The sequence below is a fragment of the Canis lupus genome, chromosome 5 (genome assembly GCF_011100685.1).
Source record: "Canis lupus familiaris isolate Mischka breed German Shepherd chromosome 5, alternate assembly UU_Cfam_GSD_1.0, whole genome shotgun sequence".
In the NCBI taxonomy this organism is placed as follows: Eukaryota; Metazoa; Chordata; class Mammalia; order Carnivora; family Canidae; genus Canis; species Canis lupus.
Window position 1 is genome coordinate 53,557,486 of NC_049226.1, and position 16,777 is coordinate 53,574,262.

Below are 16,777 nucleotides of genomic sequence, written 5' to 3' on the forward strand. Positions count from 1 at the left end.
AAATACTTAGATGAGGAGAGTCCCGTCCCTTGCTCTCCACCCTGGCTGGGTATGTGGGAGGGAATTCTGGGTCACCACCACCCCCACTGCCAACACCGTCAGAATGTTAATAACATGTTTTTTAGGGAACAGCCTTAAAGTCCTCCTACCCAACTCAACACCAAGTTCTTGGTCTTGGCATCATTACCTAGAAAATTCTTCACAGATCTCTTCTGAAGCCTCTCCCAGCCTGATCGCCTCTCCATTAGTGGCCTCCAATGCTGGACCGGAGCTCCCAGGGAACCTGAATCTTACTGTCTCTGCTCTGTTAGACGCAGGGCACACTTTCACCCATCAAAGTGGTGCCCAATATTGGTGGTCCTCATGGATGAGCTGTGACAAGTAACTAGGGAGCTCCCTCATATTCATTCCTGCGTGTGCTTCTCACCTGGTACCTGCATACTAGTCATAAGATGGCACCAAGGAGGGCGTTCTTGCCGAACCACATGCCTTTGGTCTTGCTATTTGCTCACTTGCCTATCGGGGGATGGGAAAATCAGGAAAAGAATGCTGTCCACAGCCAGCCCTGTATTTGAGTATTCCTCTGGTCCTCAGAGAAATAGTTCCACGAGAATATGACCTGGATGTGGAATAGTGTGTCTCGTTGGCAGACTTCTTTAACCTGTCCAGTATCTTAGTGGGAGGGGAATAGCTCCACTTACAAATGAGAAAATTAATGTCCTGCAGTGTCTGCCTTTGTCTGCTCTCAGGAGTCCCTAGGTACTTCTCCATGCCCTGCTTGGTAGCTCATGCTAGGTCCCCCCTACACTGACCTTCTTTTCATTGTTCCAACATTCCGAAATCATCCCTGCCTCCAGACCTTGGCACCCACTGTGCCCTCCTCCTAAAATCATGCTTCCCCATCTATTAAGCCTCTTGCCCTCATGGAGGTCCCAGCTCTGATGTCACCTTCTCCAAGAGCCGTCCTTGGGCCACCCTCAACCACACAGCTCCATTTTCCTGAGACAAGAGCACCAGAATCCAGAGCTAACCATTCTTCTTCTTATTTTTAAACAGATTTTATTTATTTATTCATGAGAGACACACAGAGAGAGGCAGAGACACAGGCAGAGGGAGAAGCAGGCCTCCTGTGGGGAGCCTGATGTGAGACTCGATCCCAGGACCCGAGGATCATGACCTGAGCCGGAGGCAGACGCTCAGGCATTGATTGAGCCACCCAGGCGCCCCTAACCATCCTTCTTCAGAGGACCGTGGGAAGACTTTTTCTCAGCCCTTCTTACTGTGGTGATCAGTGTCATCTCTAGCATCTCTGCCTTAGCCCTGACAGAGCCGGGAGGAAGGGGCGGGGAGCCCTCAGCCCAAGAGGGAGCCTTGTCCAAGCATCCCGCTCCCCACCCTGTCTTCAGATGGGTAGTCTCCACTTCTTCGGCATTCTCTGCCACAATGTGTCCTCTGACTCATGCAATTCTCTCAGCTCTAATTTTTGAAAAACCCGTAAGATTCCTTTTCCAATAGATCCACGGGCAGTGGAGGGGAAGATCGAACCCTTTTTTGTAAGGCTTTGTAAGGCTGACGAGGGACTAAATCACCTAGGATGGAAAATGCCACTGGCTTGCTTTGTCCTTATCCCCAGAGCTTAGAGTCAGACTGTCATTTTGGGCTCTGGCTCGTAGGCTGGTGTACATAGCTCATTTAATAATGAAAGGCCCATTTCAGAAACATGCTCAGTGTTTCTCCTGTGGTCTCTCTAAGCCCAGTCATGTCCCAGGCCCTGTTTGAAGGGGAAGCCACGGCTTGCTTCTTTTTGTGGACAGCACGTAGTACCTTCTCCAAAGTACTTTTGCTTCACGCTGCTTTTAAGTCCATTGCTTTGCTTTTAGTTTCTGGGCTTGTCTTGCCTTTTGACCCTTATTCCCCTACCTCTAAGGCTCCCTCTCAACCCTGAATGCTAGTCCCTGGTGGTTTAACTTATGCCTGGGACCCCATCAATCTTGGCCTTCTTCCCCCGTGGGCAATCCCACGGGGTCTCTAGGGGCCCCAGGAGCTAGAACTAACATGAGGAACTACCCAGCTGGCACTGGGTCTGCCCCATGACTCATTCAATTCATATCCAGGGTGTTGTATATTCTTCTAGCTCGAAGGGAATATATTCACCCGACATCCACACCCAACATCCACTTTCAGCACTTATAGGGTGCCCTATAAAGAAAGAGACCGGCCTGTCAAAGCGAGTGGAAATTGAGTTTGGAGTTCAAGAAATTTGAGTTTGAAATAAAGCTGCATCAACTAGCCACGTGACCTTGGGTAAATAACTTGGCTCCTTGAGTCTCAGTTGTCTCATCTGTGCACCACAGATAATTACCTCCTTATCCATGGTGATGAGTGATCTGGAATGTTCAGTGGGACAAGGTATTTAAAATACTTGTTCAGAAGATGCCGAATGAGTGGTAGCTACGTGCAAACAGACATACCAACAGACACATAGTTATGTGAAAAAAAAGAAAAGAAAAAAAATGAAGCATTAGCCTCGAGTCTGGAGATATTACCTAATGCTTCTCCTATTTATTTCTCTTGTGCCATCTTCTCCCTCCTGTCTACTAGCACGTAACTTGTGCTTATCAAGCGAGGCAGCCAATAAAGGGACTCTTAATTTATTTGTGAACAGCTTCCTAGAATAGTGTCCCTGTGTGCTGCTTATAAGCGCGGCTACAAAAGAGCACTGCATGTACCATGGGTGCATGTGCTTGTGTGTGTGTGTGTGTGTGTGTGAGAGAGAGAGAGAGAGAGAGAGCGAGAGAGACTGAATCAAGCACAATACGTGCCACGCTATGCAGGGCCCTTTCATTTATATTCTCTTATTTGCACTTATTTTTAAAAGGGGTAAAAACCCCACAAAACTTAAATCTACCATCTGACCCATTTCTGAGAGCACAGTTCCATAGTGTTGAGCATATCCTCAGTGTGGTGGGAAACCATCTCCAGAACTTTTTCACCTTGCCAAACTGAAACTCTCCACACCCATTAACAACCCCCGATTTCCCTCTTCCTCCCAGCCCCCAGCAACTTCTGTTCTACTTTCTGTTCCTACAAATTTGACTAGCTACCTCATGTGAGTGAAGGCACGCCGTATGTTTCCTTTCCCACTAGCGTACGTATCCTCCTATTTAGTCCCCACAACCACCCTGGGGAATATGCCTTATTATTCTTTGTGCCCTATCAGACCTCAAGGACAAGAAGAGATCTGTGCGATTCACATGGATAGTATGTGACACAGGCAGGATTTGAACTCAGGTCTCATGGTTCCATGTTGGACCCGCACACATACACTCGTACATACTGAAAAACTGTGCTAAAAACAAGACAAGTGTATGTTTGTGGACACATTTAGAGCTCTCCCTACGTATCGTCACTTACTCATAAATAGATGATCATATGTGGCATTATCTGCAGGAGGAAAGAAGTCTCTGACTCTGAACCTGTCCCAGTTGGCTGTTGGGAGACAGAAGTGGGAACGTGATGTTGCCCCTGGTGACCCCACAGTCTGGGCACATATTTGGGAAAACCTGCACAGTGACTGGAAGAGTTCAGTTTCCAGAGTAAGGAGGAGGAGCTTCAAGCTTTACCAGCTGGGGGCTCGGTCCTCCTGCACATGAGAAGACTCCGTGTGCTCAGGGTGCTCAGAGGGTCTGGGGAGAGTGCATGTGCCAGGGCCCCAGCTCCATGCCACCATCGTCTCAGCAAGCTCCTTCCTGCCTCATCTCCAGGTCCTGGGTCTACCAGAGGCTCAGTTTTCCCTCTCTCCTCTCTCTTGGGCCCTCCCCACTCCTCCCTCCTTCCCTCCTGCTCTTTCCTCCCTCTCTCCCTAACTGTTCCAAACTCTCAAGGCTTGAGCCCATGGAGGAATTCACTAAGAAACCAAATTCCGAGTTCAGGCTGACTGCAGAACTCCCAGTCCTCGCTGTCGGGGAGATTTCTGGGCCTTTAATAAGGGGAGAATTTGATCCTCAGGCTCCTTGTTAAGATAAAGACCTGGCTGGTTTATGAACTCTGTCCAGCTGGGCTACAGCCTCACAGAGAAATAATTAAACACTCCCTGCCTAGGAATGGTCAGGGTCTCCGAGAAAACCTGGTCTGGATCTTGAGAGAAAGGGGAGAAGGGTGATCCATCACCCCTGGGGCAGGAGTCATTTCTTGAGAGCCTACAGCTTGAGAAGAGGGTCTTTTCCTCTCTGGAAGAACCCGCTTCCTCTCCGTCTTAGAGAGTCAGAGTTCATTTATGGGATACCTGCATGGGCCAGACACTATGCTGAGTTTGGGGTGAGGATGGGGTTGCTCAGAGGACAGCCAGCTCATTAATACCATTTTAGATGGAAAGAGACTGAGCCCGGAGAGAAATAAGTTGTCTAGTGTGACAGGTTCAGGACTTGGCTGCAACCTCACTTGACATGACATGCCCCCACATGCCAAGCAGCTCTGACCCCCCACCCCCCGCCGCCCCGTCTGCCTCTTCAGCCAGCCCTCCCTCATCTCTCCTAGGAGCCTGACACTCTTTGGGGTTGGCATTTCAGAGTTTTAGCTGCTAGACCGTCAAGACTGCATGCAGGTGGATCTGTGCCCACCGCCTCTCAGCTGGCCCTTCAGCTCGAATCTCAGTAATCCGTTTACTGCAGGTGAACCACCTCTTAATGTCGATGTACTTCAGTGAATAAGGCAGGGCAAAGGAAGACTACGTAAGAGGAAGGATTTAGGGACACCTGGGTGGCTCAGCGGTTGAGCGTCTGCCTTTGGCTCAGGGTGTGATCTCGGGATCCGGGATCGAGTCCCACATTGGGCTCCCTGCATGGAGCCTGCTTCTCCCTCTGCCTGTGTCTCTGCCTCTCTGTCTGTGTCTCTCATGAATAAATAAATAAAATCTTTAAAAAAAAAAAAAAGAGGAAGGATTTAAATGGGTTTAGAGGGAGGAATGGTGTCCAAGAGAGAGATTAGGAAGGGGTATACTTGTGTGGTACACAGGTGTACATACTCATGTGGGCAAGGCCGCATGTTTAGCATGTATGGGCCATTCCAGAAGCCATAACCTAAGGGGTCCCGGATGAAACATGGCATGTTTGCAGAATGGTGATGCGGAAGATCTGAACTGGAAGGTATACTCATGATGCAGGCACGCAGGAAGGAAAGCAGAAGGACAAAGGCCCTGGGGGTTGGTGGTGAGGGTCAGTGTTGGGGGTGGGAGAGCATGGACTTCAGATCTCCACTCCGTGATTTACTAGCTGTGTACTTTAGGGCAAGTCACTTATCTCATCTTGTTTCCTCCTCCGTAAAATGATGACAGTGCTCACCGGTGTGCAAGCATGAAGGACATGATGCACGTCAACAGCACGTGGCCCCTTCCAGGTTTCTTTGTGGCGTGCAGGAGAAATTCGCATCTGCCTTTCAACAGCAGCAGGGGCTGTTTTGTGTGTGATGATGCAAGTCTGTAAGGAAAACTAGGGCTGATCACGAAGCATAAATGATAGACTGAAGTGTTTGGATAGCATCTCAAAGCTGGAAGATGTTTGAGGTTTGTGAGAAGTTATGTGAACAGATAATCTTTTTGTTTGCTTTTAGAAGGTTGTGGGTAGGATAGGTAACAAATCTGAAGTCTGAAGGCGGGTCGGGTAGGAAGTGCATAAAGGACCTAAGTGAGAAGAGAAATTTCTGAGAATAATGTGGTAGAAGGGGAGTGGAGAGGAAAGGTAAGGACAAATTATAGAAGAACCATAGTAATTGGGATCCCTGGGTGGCTCAGGAATTGAGCGCCTCCCTTCAGCCCAGGACGTGATCCTGGAGACCTGGGATCAAGTCCCACGTTGGGCTCCCTGCATGGAGCCTGCTTCTCCCTCTGCCTGTGTCTCTGCCTCTCTCTCTCTCTCTCTCTCTCTCTCTCTCTCTTTCTCTGTGTCTCTCATGAATAAATACAATCTTTTAAAAAAGAAAGAATCACAGTTATAATAGTTAATATTCATCTTGTATTTGCCATGTACCTGGTAGTGTCTGAGCACTTCAGAGACTTTGCTCATTTAACGGATCACATGTATTAACTAGTCCTACACTCTTAACACACCTGCAGTGAGCATTGTTTGGAGGGAAGGAGACTGAGGCATGGAGAAGCTGAGGTGCAGAGAAGGCTGTTTCCACCCCAATTTAATTTAGAAGGGATTTTAAGAAGTTCTTTAAAAAGCATACCCACACTCTAGAAAATTCAAATAAACGCTCATTTTCTATGTCTCTTTCATATCCAATGTAAGTAGGTCGATATATTTTCTTGTAAAAGGTTTTAGACTCTTATCCATGACTTACATGTAATAATGGTGTGCGTTTGTAAATATCATGAGCATATTGCCCCTTGTCTTCGGACGATAGTTTTATTTATTTATTTTTGTAAAGGTTTTATTTATTCATCTGAGAGAGAGAAAGAGAGAGAGACACACACACACACACACAGATAAAGAGAGTGGGTGAGCGTGAGCTGGGAGGCGGGGTGGGCAGAGGGAGAGGGAGAAGCAGACTCCTCACTGAGCAGGGGACCTGATTCAGGGCTTGATCCCAGGACTCTGAGATCATGGCCTGAACTGAAGGTAGATGCTTAACTGACTGAGCCACCCAGGGGCCCCCATGACGATAGTTTCAAATGGTGATTTAATATTTTATTGTGTGGATAGACCAGAGCTATTTTTTTCCTGTTAATATGAACATCTCGGAACATAAATCTTTGACAGCGCCTTTTATTATATTTTAAATTTCCTGGTGTTGAATTACTGAATGAAATACATTGACCAATCTCATGGATTTTTAAAAAAATTAGTTTCAGAGGTTGAATTTAGTGATTCATCAGTTGCACAGAACACCCAGTACTCACTGCATTAAGTGCCCTCCTTAATGCCTATCACCCAGTTATCCTGTCCCTCCACCTACCACCCCTCCAACGACTCGTTTCCTAAATTTCAGCATTTATGGTTTGCCTCTCTCTCTGTTATTTATTTATTTATTTATCTATTTATTTATTTATTTATTTATTTGACTTTATCTATTCATGAGAGACAGAGAGAGAGGCAGAGACATAGGCAGAGGGAGGAGCAGGCTCCATGCAAGGAGCTGGATGTGGGACTAGATCCTGGGATCATGCCCTGAGCTGAGCCACCCAGGCGTCCCTTCCTCTTATTTTATTTTTCCTTCCCTTCTTCTGTGTTCATTTGTTTTGTTTCTTAAATTCCACATATCAGTGAAATCAGAGGATATTTGTCTTTCTCTGACTACCTTATTTCACTTAGCTGCTATAAACATTGGGGTGCAGGTGCCTCTTTAAATCACTATGTTTGTGTCCTTTGGGTAAATACCCAGTAGGGTAATTGCTGGGTAAGGTAGCTCTATTTTTAACTTTTTGAGAAATCTGCATACTGTTTTCCAGAGTAGCTCCACCAGTTTGCATCCCCACCAACAGTGCAGGAGGTTTCCCCTTTTCTCCACATCCTTCTGAGCATCTGATGTTTCCTGAATTGTTAATTTTAGCCACTCTGATTGATGTGAGGTGGTATCACATTGTGCTTTTGATTTGCATTTCCCTGATGCTGAGTGGAGTATTTTTCATGTGTCTGTTGGCCATTTATATGTCTTCCTTGGAGAAATGTCTCTTCATGACTTCTGCCCATTTTTTCACTGGATTATTTTGTTTTTTGGGTGTTGAGTTTGATAAGTTCTTTATAGATCTTGGTTACTAGCCCTTTATCTGCTAAGACATTTGCAAATATCTCCTTCCATTCTGTAGGTTGCCATTTAGTTTTGTTGACTGTTTCCTTTGCTATGCAGAAGTTTTTTTTATCTTGATGAAGTCCCAACAGTTCATTTTTGCTTTTGTTTCTCTTGCATTTGGAGACATTTCATGAACCTTAATTCATATTGCCAGGATTGCTTTTCTCCCAGAGTCGAACTTACAATGTCCTCAACAATGTGGGAGGCTATCCATTCACTGCACTCTTGCCAGCATTGGGTATTATGATTGCTGTTGTGGTTGTTGTTATTAGGAGAAATATGGCTCAATCTCTGTAACTCCACATAGCATCTCTTTACTTATTGTTGGGGCACATTGTTTTCCCTCACACACGATTGATACTTGCTGTTTCTCTTCAATCCTTTTTTGGTGAAGGCCGTTGTTTTTCCAAGCAGAAACGTGCATGTTAGGATGAGTAAAGTACACAATGGGAGGAGGAAGGGGGTAAAGTTGAGGAACACAGGGAAACGCTTGGACCAGGTATCACTGCTGTCTGGGAAACAGTGAGGTTCGCTGTCTTCTGGCTAGTATCTTCCTTTTCCTTCTTACCACACAAATATGTTTGTTGCAAGAAAACAAATAAAGATAAGGACAAGAGATAAAAATCCTCCATGTTCCCAGCATTCAGAGATAAGTTCTTTAGCATTTCATTATATGTGCTTATAGAATTTGTCTCTTTATACACAAAGCATTATATAACAGGTATGACACACACACACTCACATATCTCTGTATAATAGTAGCTATTTTGAGGGGTGCCTGGGTGGCCCAGTTGGTTAAACATCTGCCTTCCACTCAGGTCGTGACCTCAGGGTCCTGGGATGGAGCCCCATTGGGCTCCCTGCTCTGCAGAGAGTCTGCTTCTCCCTCTCTCTCTGCCCCTCCCCTCCACCGCTTGTGTTCTCTCTCTCTCTTGCTCACTCTCTGTCAAATAGATAAATAAAATCTTTAAAAAAATTGTATTTATTTTGGGCTTTCTTTCTCCCAAGAGCTTCAGGCTCTTCCTACCTTCCCTTCCTCTTTCATTCTCTCTCATCATTTCAATGCCTGTGATTTGCAGGTGTTGGCACTTTCTTGCTCAGCAGCTTAGAGGCCTGAGAGGTGGGGTCATGTGGCAAGGTCCTAGAGGAATCCTACATCTGTGGGTTTGAACCGAGTGACAGTTGGCTGAAGTTATTTTTTTTTTTTAAACCTGATCCTATTTGCTGCCATGTTCTTTCAACTGATGGAGGACCACTTAGAGGGATTTGGAAGTAGAAACAGGGGAGGGATAAGTCTTAGGTGTGTGCTCGTGTGCATATCTGCTTTGGTTCACCTCTAAGTGGATTTTCTCTAAACAAGTGTTGAAAAGGGCCATGTCACGCTGACCTCATTACTTCTGTGATTAAAGAATTAAAGTCTCAAGGACAGATTTCTTCAATAGGCCCAATTTATGATGTTCTCACCCTATCATTTACCAAGACCTGTAGTCATATGGAAGCCTCACTGGAAGGAGGACCTACAGACCCTATATAACATCCCATTCAAGCACTCCAATATCCTAGTAGGTCAACAGTTACTGTCCATTTTATTTTTTATTTATTTTTTTAACTGTCCATTTTAAAAATGAATTCATTGATTCATTATAAAGCATCCACTCTATGCCAAGCACTATTCTAGATGCTGGGGACACAGTGATGAGCAGAACAAAATTCCTGCTCCTCAAGAGTTTACATGGAAGTTAAGGGGACAGACAACACACACCCAAATGAGTACTTCAGGTGGCAGAAAGGCTAAGAGGGGGCACTAGAGCAGGACTGCAGGATAATGGTGCAGTAAAGAGGAGGTTGCTATCATGCAGAAGGTTAAAGGAAAGCCTTTCTGATGGTATGACATTCGAGCAGAGGCATGGAGAAAGTAAGAGAGTGAGCCCCATGGATAACCAGGGGCAGTGGGATCCAGGTAGAGGGAAGAGCTCCTGCCAGGGCTCTGAGGTGGATGTGTGCTCGCGGGAGGTTGGAGGCACAGTAGAGGGTGGTGTGGGATGGGTTGGGATGGCTTGAAGGAGAAGGAGCATGGTGGGAGGCAAGGGAAAAGAAGAAGTTTTGGCTGTGAGAAAGGAAGTATTTTGTAGAGCCCTCTAGGGCATTGTAAGTCCTTTAGCTTCTTCTGAGTGAAATGGGAAATCACTGAGCAATTTGAGTAGAGAAGTGAGCCGTGATCTAATGTTACAAACTATCACTGTGGTACTATACACCATGGGCAAGGCTGGAAGCTGGGAAATCAATGAGAGGACTGTTGCAACAATCCCAGTGAGGGATTAACGGCGTCTTGGACATCAGTGGTGATGGTATGGGTGTCATGAAGAGGTGGGCTTGCAGAAGGTGCAGCGGGCAGGCTTTGCTGATGGACAGGCAGGGGATGTGAAAGGACACCACCTGAAGATCTTATACCCAAATAACCAGTAGAGTGGAGTGTTATTTACCGAGATGGGGGAAGGCAGGGCAAAGTAGGAGTTGAGGTTAATTTGGGGCTTACTGACTTTGAGATGTCCATTACATGGTCCAGTTGAGACGTTAAGCTAAATATTGAGTCGATGGTTTTGATGAGAGGTCTGCGATACACATTGAAGAGCCTTTGGCATACACATAGTACTTAAAGCCATAGGTAAGATCAGGGAGGAAATGAGTGTAGACAGAAAAGGGAAGTGGCCCCAGAACTGAGCATTTCAAAGTGGCACAGGTGAGGAAATCAAAGCTTGGGGACTCAAGTGATCTGCTTCCTAGTGAGTGGCAGAGATGGGACTCCACGCTCCGTGGGTCTGACTCTGAAGTCTGTGTTATTAACCCCTTAGCAGTGCTCCGAATGCTGGAGTGAAGAGGTCTTTTCCTGGAGACATAAAATATGGGGGGCTAGCCAGGGCCTCTGACTGTGCTGGAATAGCAAGTTTGGCCCTCAGGTTTGAGCAAACAAGACACTTCATTTGTTGGTAGAACCAGATGACACATCCATCAGCTCCACCTGGTGTAGTACTCAGGGATCTCAAGGGAGCAAGAAAGGTCTGGTAATTAAGAAAGATTCCTTTCCTGAGCTGCAGTGGGTCACAGTGACTGTCAGGGTTGAAAGATTGATGACTTAATAAAGACCACCTGAAAAGGCAATTGACCAGCAAGGGAAAAAAAATCATTGCCACCCACCCACTACCACAGTATCTCCATCCAGAGAGCCACCGTGAAAGCAGAGCTGCTTGAGACTATCTGTACCAGATGTCACTTGGCCTCATTTTAGAGTTGTGAACAGTCTGTAAACAACCAGGATGCCTTCTCATTCATTGATAAACAGTGCTCTTTGCCCAGTTCCTTGACTAGATACATAGAGACAAATAAGACTCTGTTCCCTCACTCTCAGGAGTTCTGAATATCCCAGAGGCCATGAGGACAGTCAGTGGAGATTGGTGTGTGCATGTATTCACATTTTAATGTTTCAAAAGTTTATTTCTATAATGGGATGGAGAATTAGAGCCCCATGTGTAGTAAATGCTCAGTAAGTTATTCACTAAAGTGTGAATAGAGTCGTAGAGAAAGGGCAGAGTTGAGAATGAGGACCAACCTTGCAGCTATAGCTTTGCAAAAAGTAGCTACATGATTTCAGAAAAGTTGCTTAAAAAAAAAAAAAGAAAAGAAAAGTTGCTTATAGGGATCACAGTTCCCCTGTCAGAAAAGGGGTGGGATTAAATTATCCTTGGAGATCTTTGAGATCTAACACTAGGATTTGTTGAAAGGTCTGAAGAGCCCCTGTAAAAACTCCCCTTCCTAAAATGCTGCTCAATGCTGTGATGTGTGTTTCATAGGACAGGCACCATAGAGGGTTTAAGAAAAGGAATCAGATGCGTGCCTACTGAGTACGACCTGCCATTCCCTTTGTGGAGCACCTCCTTTCCCACTGTTCCTCACATCCCAAATTCTCAGGAGTTCAGATTGATGGGAGACTTGGCTGGGCATCTTGCCACGGCAAGGTGGACAATTGTGAATTATGGGCCTTTTTCAGTGCCTGCCAGCATCTGTACATATGTTGGCTGGGGATATGGTTGCTGTAGAGCTTCCTTATGCCTCGAGTCAGATGGCAGGGTCCCCACCCAGAATTCATGCAGATGGAAGGCATGTTGCTGAAGGGAAAGTGCTCTTTCCAATGGATACCTCCTGAAAGAGAACTTGCTGTATATTTGCTTTAAATACGGGAAGTTGCTGTTTGGAGCTTCTAGTGTAGAATTTTCCTAAGGGAGACCTCTCAAGGCTGTTCTCTCTATCCTTTTGGCCATCACGTTAGTTCCAGGCCTGGCTTTTCTTTTCTCAACAGGACAATTGCATAGCTTCTAGCAAAGATCTGTCTTCACCAGTCCCCTTCCAGCCCATTCTCTACAAAGTAACTAGAGTTCTCTTTCTGGAAAAAAAAAAAAAAAAAAAAAAGTAAAAATAAAAGGGCAAACAAAATGCTCCAAACAAACTAGCTCATATCATCCTCCTGCTCCTGAGCCCTCCCCTCGGCTCTGCAGCGCTTAGAATCGGTGCGAAACACCCACTATGGCCTACGAGACCCAGGCAGCGTGGCCTGTCTCCCTTTCCCATCCCTTCTTGCCAAATTGGTCACTGTTAGGACACCTGGGTGGCTCAGTGGTTGACTGTCTGCCTTTGGCTCAGGTTGTGATCCCGGGGTCCTGGGGATCAAGTCCCACATAGGGCCCCCTGCATGGAGCCTTTTTCTTTCTCTACCTATGTCTCTCTCTGTGTCACTCATGAATAAATTAATAAAATTTTTCAAAAAACAAATTGGTCACTGTTTTTTCACTCATTAATTCCATCCACTTTGGATTTTTGAATCTGCTGACATCAGGGTCTTGTCTAATCTCTTCTCTCTGCCTGGGGTTCTCTTCTGTCTCTACTTCCTTTCTTCCTCCTATGATTCAGTTCACCTCCTCGGAGAGCCTATCCTTGACCATTTTATCTGAACTTTAAAGCTCTCCCTCTGTAGTGAGAGTTCTGGCTCAGCTAAGCGTACACTACATTGTGCAAATCTTTTATTCATTTGTTCCTTTGTGTTTTTTCCCCCCACAGCTCCTACCAAACTGTAAACTATAAACTCCAGGATAGCAGAAACCATGTTATTTATGGTTGTCGGCCTCTGCACCGCCTGCCTCTGTGCCAAGCCGGTGCTTGATGAATGTTCACTAAAAATGATGGACCTGGTTCTGCTCCACTTGCAGTCATGAGCCTCCACCCCAAGCCACATACCCCTCCTGGGTCGGAGTGCCGGTGGCTCCCCTAACAGGCGGTCTTCTTCCCTCCCTCTGCTCCTGTGTCCACACCGTGCCTTCTGCCCGCAGTGCCCTTCTTTCTTCCTGGCATCCTGAGACCTTCACTCAGCCTTCGAGACTCAGCCCACATAGCAGCACCTCTTGCACACCTGTCCTCATCCCTCCTGGCAAAATGGAAGGCACCTGCCTCTTGGTGTACCCGCACCAGAATCACGGTCTTTGTCACTCTGTGTGGTCCTGACCCTTCTCTGTCTGTTGCCCCCACTAGATGACCATCTTGGCAGCAGGGAAGACATCTGCTTTGTCTTATATCCCCAATTCTTGCTAATGCTTATCACATAGTAGGGGTTCAATAAATGCATGCAGGGGAAGTGGGCACACTCATAAGGGAACTTCCTTCGTGACATTTCAGCACGTGGAGCTTTCCTCTCTGAGGGATCCCCGTGTACATACCTCCTGTTTGGATATTCTCTCTTGGAAATTTTCTCTGGGGTTCCTGGGTCAGAGGGGCCATATTTCTGTGGGGTTTTTGTTTGTTTGTTTGTTTGTTTGTTTCTGTCTTATAGGATTAGAAAGATTGGTTTGGTTTAGAAAGCAGTTTGCGATTGCATGCTTTAGAAGGAACCTGGTGGTTAGTTTAGGTCCGTGATGGGTAGAGGAGTGAACAGCCAACCCTCCCAGATACTTTCCTCCTCTATCCACCAGTGTGACTGGTTGTTAAGGATTCATTCATCCAGTCAGTGGTTCGCTTGCTATCCACTTGTCTCCTGCTGTGTGCCAGGCACTGCGTCGGTGCTGTGAGAGGCGAGAGGTCCTGTTCCTAACATGTTCCTCATGGATAAGGAAGCACAGACAGACAGTGTAGTGTGGCCTGTGCTCTGCTGGGAGGAGTGTGTGCGGAGTCACGTGGGAGCAGAGGAAAAAGAGGGCTTTCATCCACCTGGAGGGCTTAGGGAGGTCTTCTGACTGCAGGGGCTCTCTCTGTGAACTTTTTTTTTTTTTATGATTTTACTTCTTTATTCATGAGAGACACACAGAGAGAGGCAGAGACATAGGCAGAGGGAGGAGCAGGATCCCTATGGGGAACCTGATGCGGGACTCGATCCCAGGACCCCAGGATCACGCCCTGAGCCAAAGGTAGACAGACTCTCAACCACGGAGCCACCCAGGCGTCCCTCTGTGTGAGCTTTTGATAGGTGAGTAGAATTGTTTATGGATGGCGAGGTGAGAAAGGGAGGAAGAGAAAGGTAGGGAAGGTACAGGGACAGGACTCACAAGGCATAGAGCAAGGGGCAGAAGGTAGGCTTGGGAAGTTACAGAGTTCGCTGAATTCCGGAGCTTTGCTGCTCAGTTTGGTGTGTGACCCACCAGCATTGGCCTGGCATGGGGGACCCTCTAGCACAGAGGAACTTTGAGCTCTGCCTCAGACAGACTAACTCAGAATCTATAGGTGGCTCCTGCCCACATTAAAGTTTAGGAGAAAGTGGGTAAAGCGGTGTTTTCCAAAACCATCATCAAAATCATGCAGTCAGGAATGCCTGGCTGGCTCAGTTGGTAGGTAAAGTTTGTGACTCTTGATCTCAGGGTTGTGAGTTTGAGGCCCATGCTGGGGCGTAGAGGTTATGGGAAAATAAAAACGTTTTAAAAATTACGCAATGAGAATCATCCAGAGGGGCCTCACCTCAAGTTCCTGAATCAGTAGCTCTGGGCGGGGCCTGAGAACTTGCATTTTCCAAGCGTTCCTGGGTGACGTTGATGGTGCTGGCCCCAGGACCACACACTGAGAACTGCGGGGGTGAGTAAGGTGGGAAAAACAATTTCCAGGAAATGTGCTTGGGCAGGTAAGCAGGATTCACTCCCGATGGGCCTTGGCTGGGGAAGAGTTTGGATGTTATCCTGGAGTGTGGTGGACCATCTCGGGGTTTTGATCCTGGGAGGGACAGGGTCTGACCCTGGAAAGGGTCAAGCTGGAAAGGCTGCCTTGGTGGCATGAATGAGATGAGACAAGACGGCAGACTGTCTCTCTGTTCCGGGTGCGACTGGTGAATCCTAAATCAAGGCAGTGAAGATAGCTCAGGACAACTTTGGGAGTTAAAAATGGGAGTCAGCAACTGATGGAGTGCGGGGTGGGGATCAGAAACCCCCTTCCAACCCGGAACCAGATGCAGAGCTCAGCCTGTGCCTCTCTCCCTGCTGCGGGCGCTTGCTTTTCTTGCCCAGAAAGCTGCCCCGTCTTATTTGCCTTCTCTTCACAAGGCCTCTGGCCTCATCTGACAGGTTTCAGCCTGCAGTGTTTGAAGAAAGGGGTGCAGTAAACCATTCAGAAGTAGGATTTATTAATGGGAGGCATGTAATTACTGCCAGACCCAGCAATCTGAAGAGTTTATAGCCTAAGTGTTTGGTGTCATTCATTAAAACAAAGTGGGCTCTTGGCCTGGACGCCATTACCCTGTGACCAGATCGTCTGTTTCTGTGACAGCCCCTCCCCACAAGTCTGCAAGTTGAGCCGGGCCAAGGAGGCAAAAGCAGACATGTCAGCAGGGCAGGAGTCTGGCTCTGTGGACAATGGCCCTTGCTTTGGCCCCTTGGAGGTGCAGGTCCTGGTTCCAGAGTGGGGCTCCTGGGGTGAGGGTGGAGGGATTGTGACCCATCTGCTTTTTGTCTCCTGGGCTTCTGATTCCATAGTCATAGGTCAGCAGAAGCTTCATGGAGGGCAGCCCCCACATGGGTGACTTCTCCAACACCTTCCTATCCATTTCACCCGTGTGCAGACTCTGACGGAGCCCTCCGATGCCGACCCAGAGGTTAGCATTGTCTCTTGACAAATGGGAGACTGAGGCCCAGAGAAGTTTGAGTGTCTCCCAAAGTCACAGGGCCGAGGGAACAAGCCTGTGCTGAGTTTCCACAAAACCATTTGTTTTCTGATCCTCAACAAGGCAGGCTGGGCTGTCCCAGCTCTGTGATGAGAACGCTGGCTGGTCTGGAGGACAGACCTGGCTGTTGGAGGTACTGGCTGCTACAGGACCAGGCTTCAAACCCAGGATTCATCTTGACTAGCTCTGTGTACTTGGGAAAGATGCTCTAAGCCTCAGTTTTCTCAAATGTAAACAAGGAGGGAAAAAATAGTTCCTCGCCGGGGTGTTGTGAGGACTAAGTGGCATCATAGGGCTTGGTGCTGGCCGTCCCTCTTTCCTTTGACTTGTGACGATCTCTGGGCCTCGCAAAAAAACCCCGCTGTACTACTCAGGACAGGGATGTTGATGCTCAGATGAGATAATGGAGGGAACATGCTTTGGAAAATCCATGCACACCATTCAAATGTGAGGTAATAATAGGAACAACGGATTTGCCACCACCCTGCCAAGAAACTAGCAGCTTTGGAGACAAAGAGCAGACCTGAATTCTAGAATCCTCATCATCATGATTGGTTTTGGACAGCAAAACTTTTCTGCTCTTTCAAACATGTATCTCAAAAGGTTGTTTTATTTCGAGGACCGGAGAGAATGTGTATGCAGCAGAGCTTGAGAGCCGTAGTGGGCAGTGGGTGTCGGCAGGTGTTAGTGTGCCAGGTGGGCCACTGCGCCATTGGCTGGAAGCTCTTGCAGAGAAGACGGACGTGTTATTTATGCTCGTGTTCTCTGGTGCCCTGCACGGATCTGCATATGGTAGGTGCTCAGCGA

General features: G+C 47.2%; 1 long non-coding RNA gene across 19 annotated transcripts in view; it reads left to right on the plus strand.

Annotated features, from left to right (window-relative positions):
* Positions 1-16,777, plus strand: part of LOC102156622 — a 121,022-nt gene that overhangs the window by 37,671 nt on the left and 66,574 nt on the right. Inside the window, exon 1 of one of the 19 annotated variants that reach the window (XR_005359731.1) lies at positions 15,921-16,762. The exons of 16 other annotated variants lie outside the window; for them this stretch is intronic. This is a non-coding gene — a long non-coding RNA (uncharacterized LOC102156622). Of the gene's footprint in view, positions 1-15,920; positions 16,763-16,777 lie in introns of those variants that run through there. 2 more of the 19 variants (XR_005359738.1, XR_005359742.1) reach the window with 2 other exon arrangements.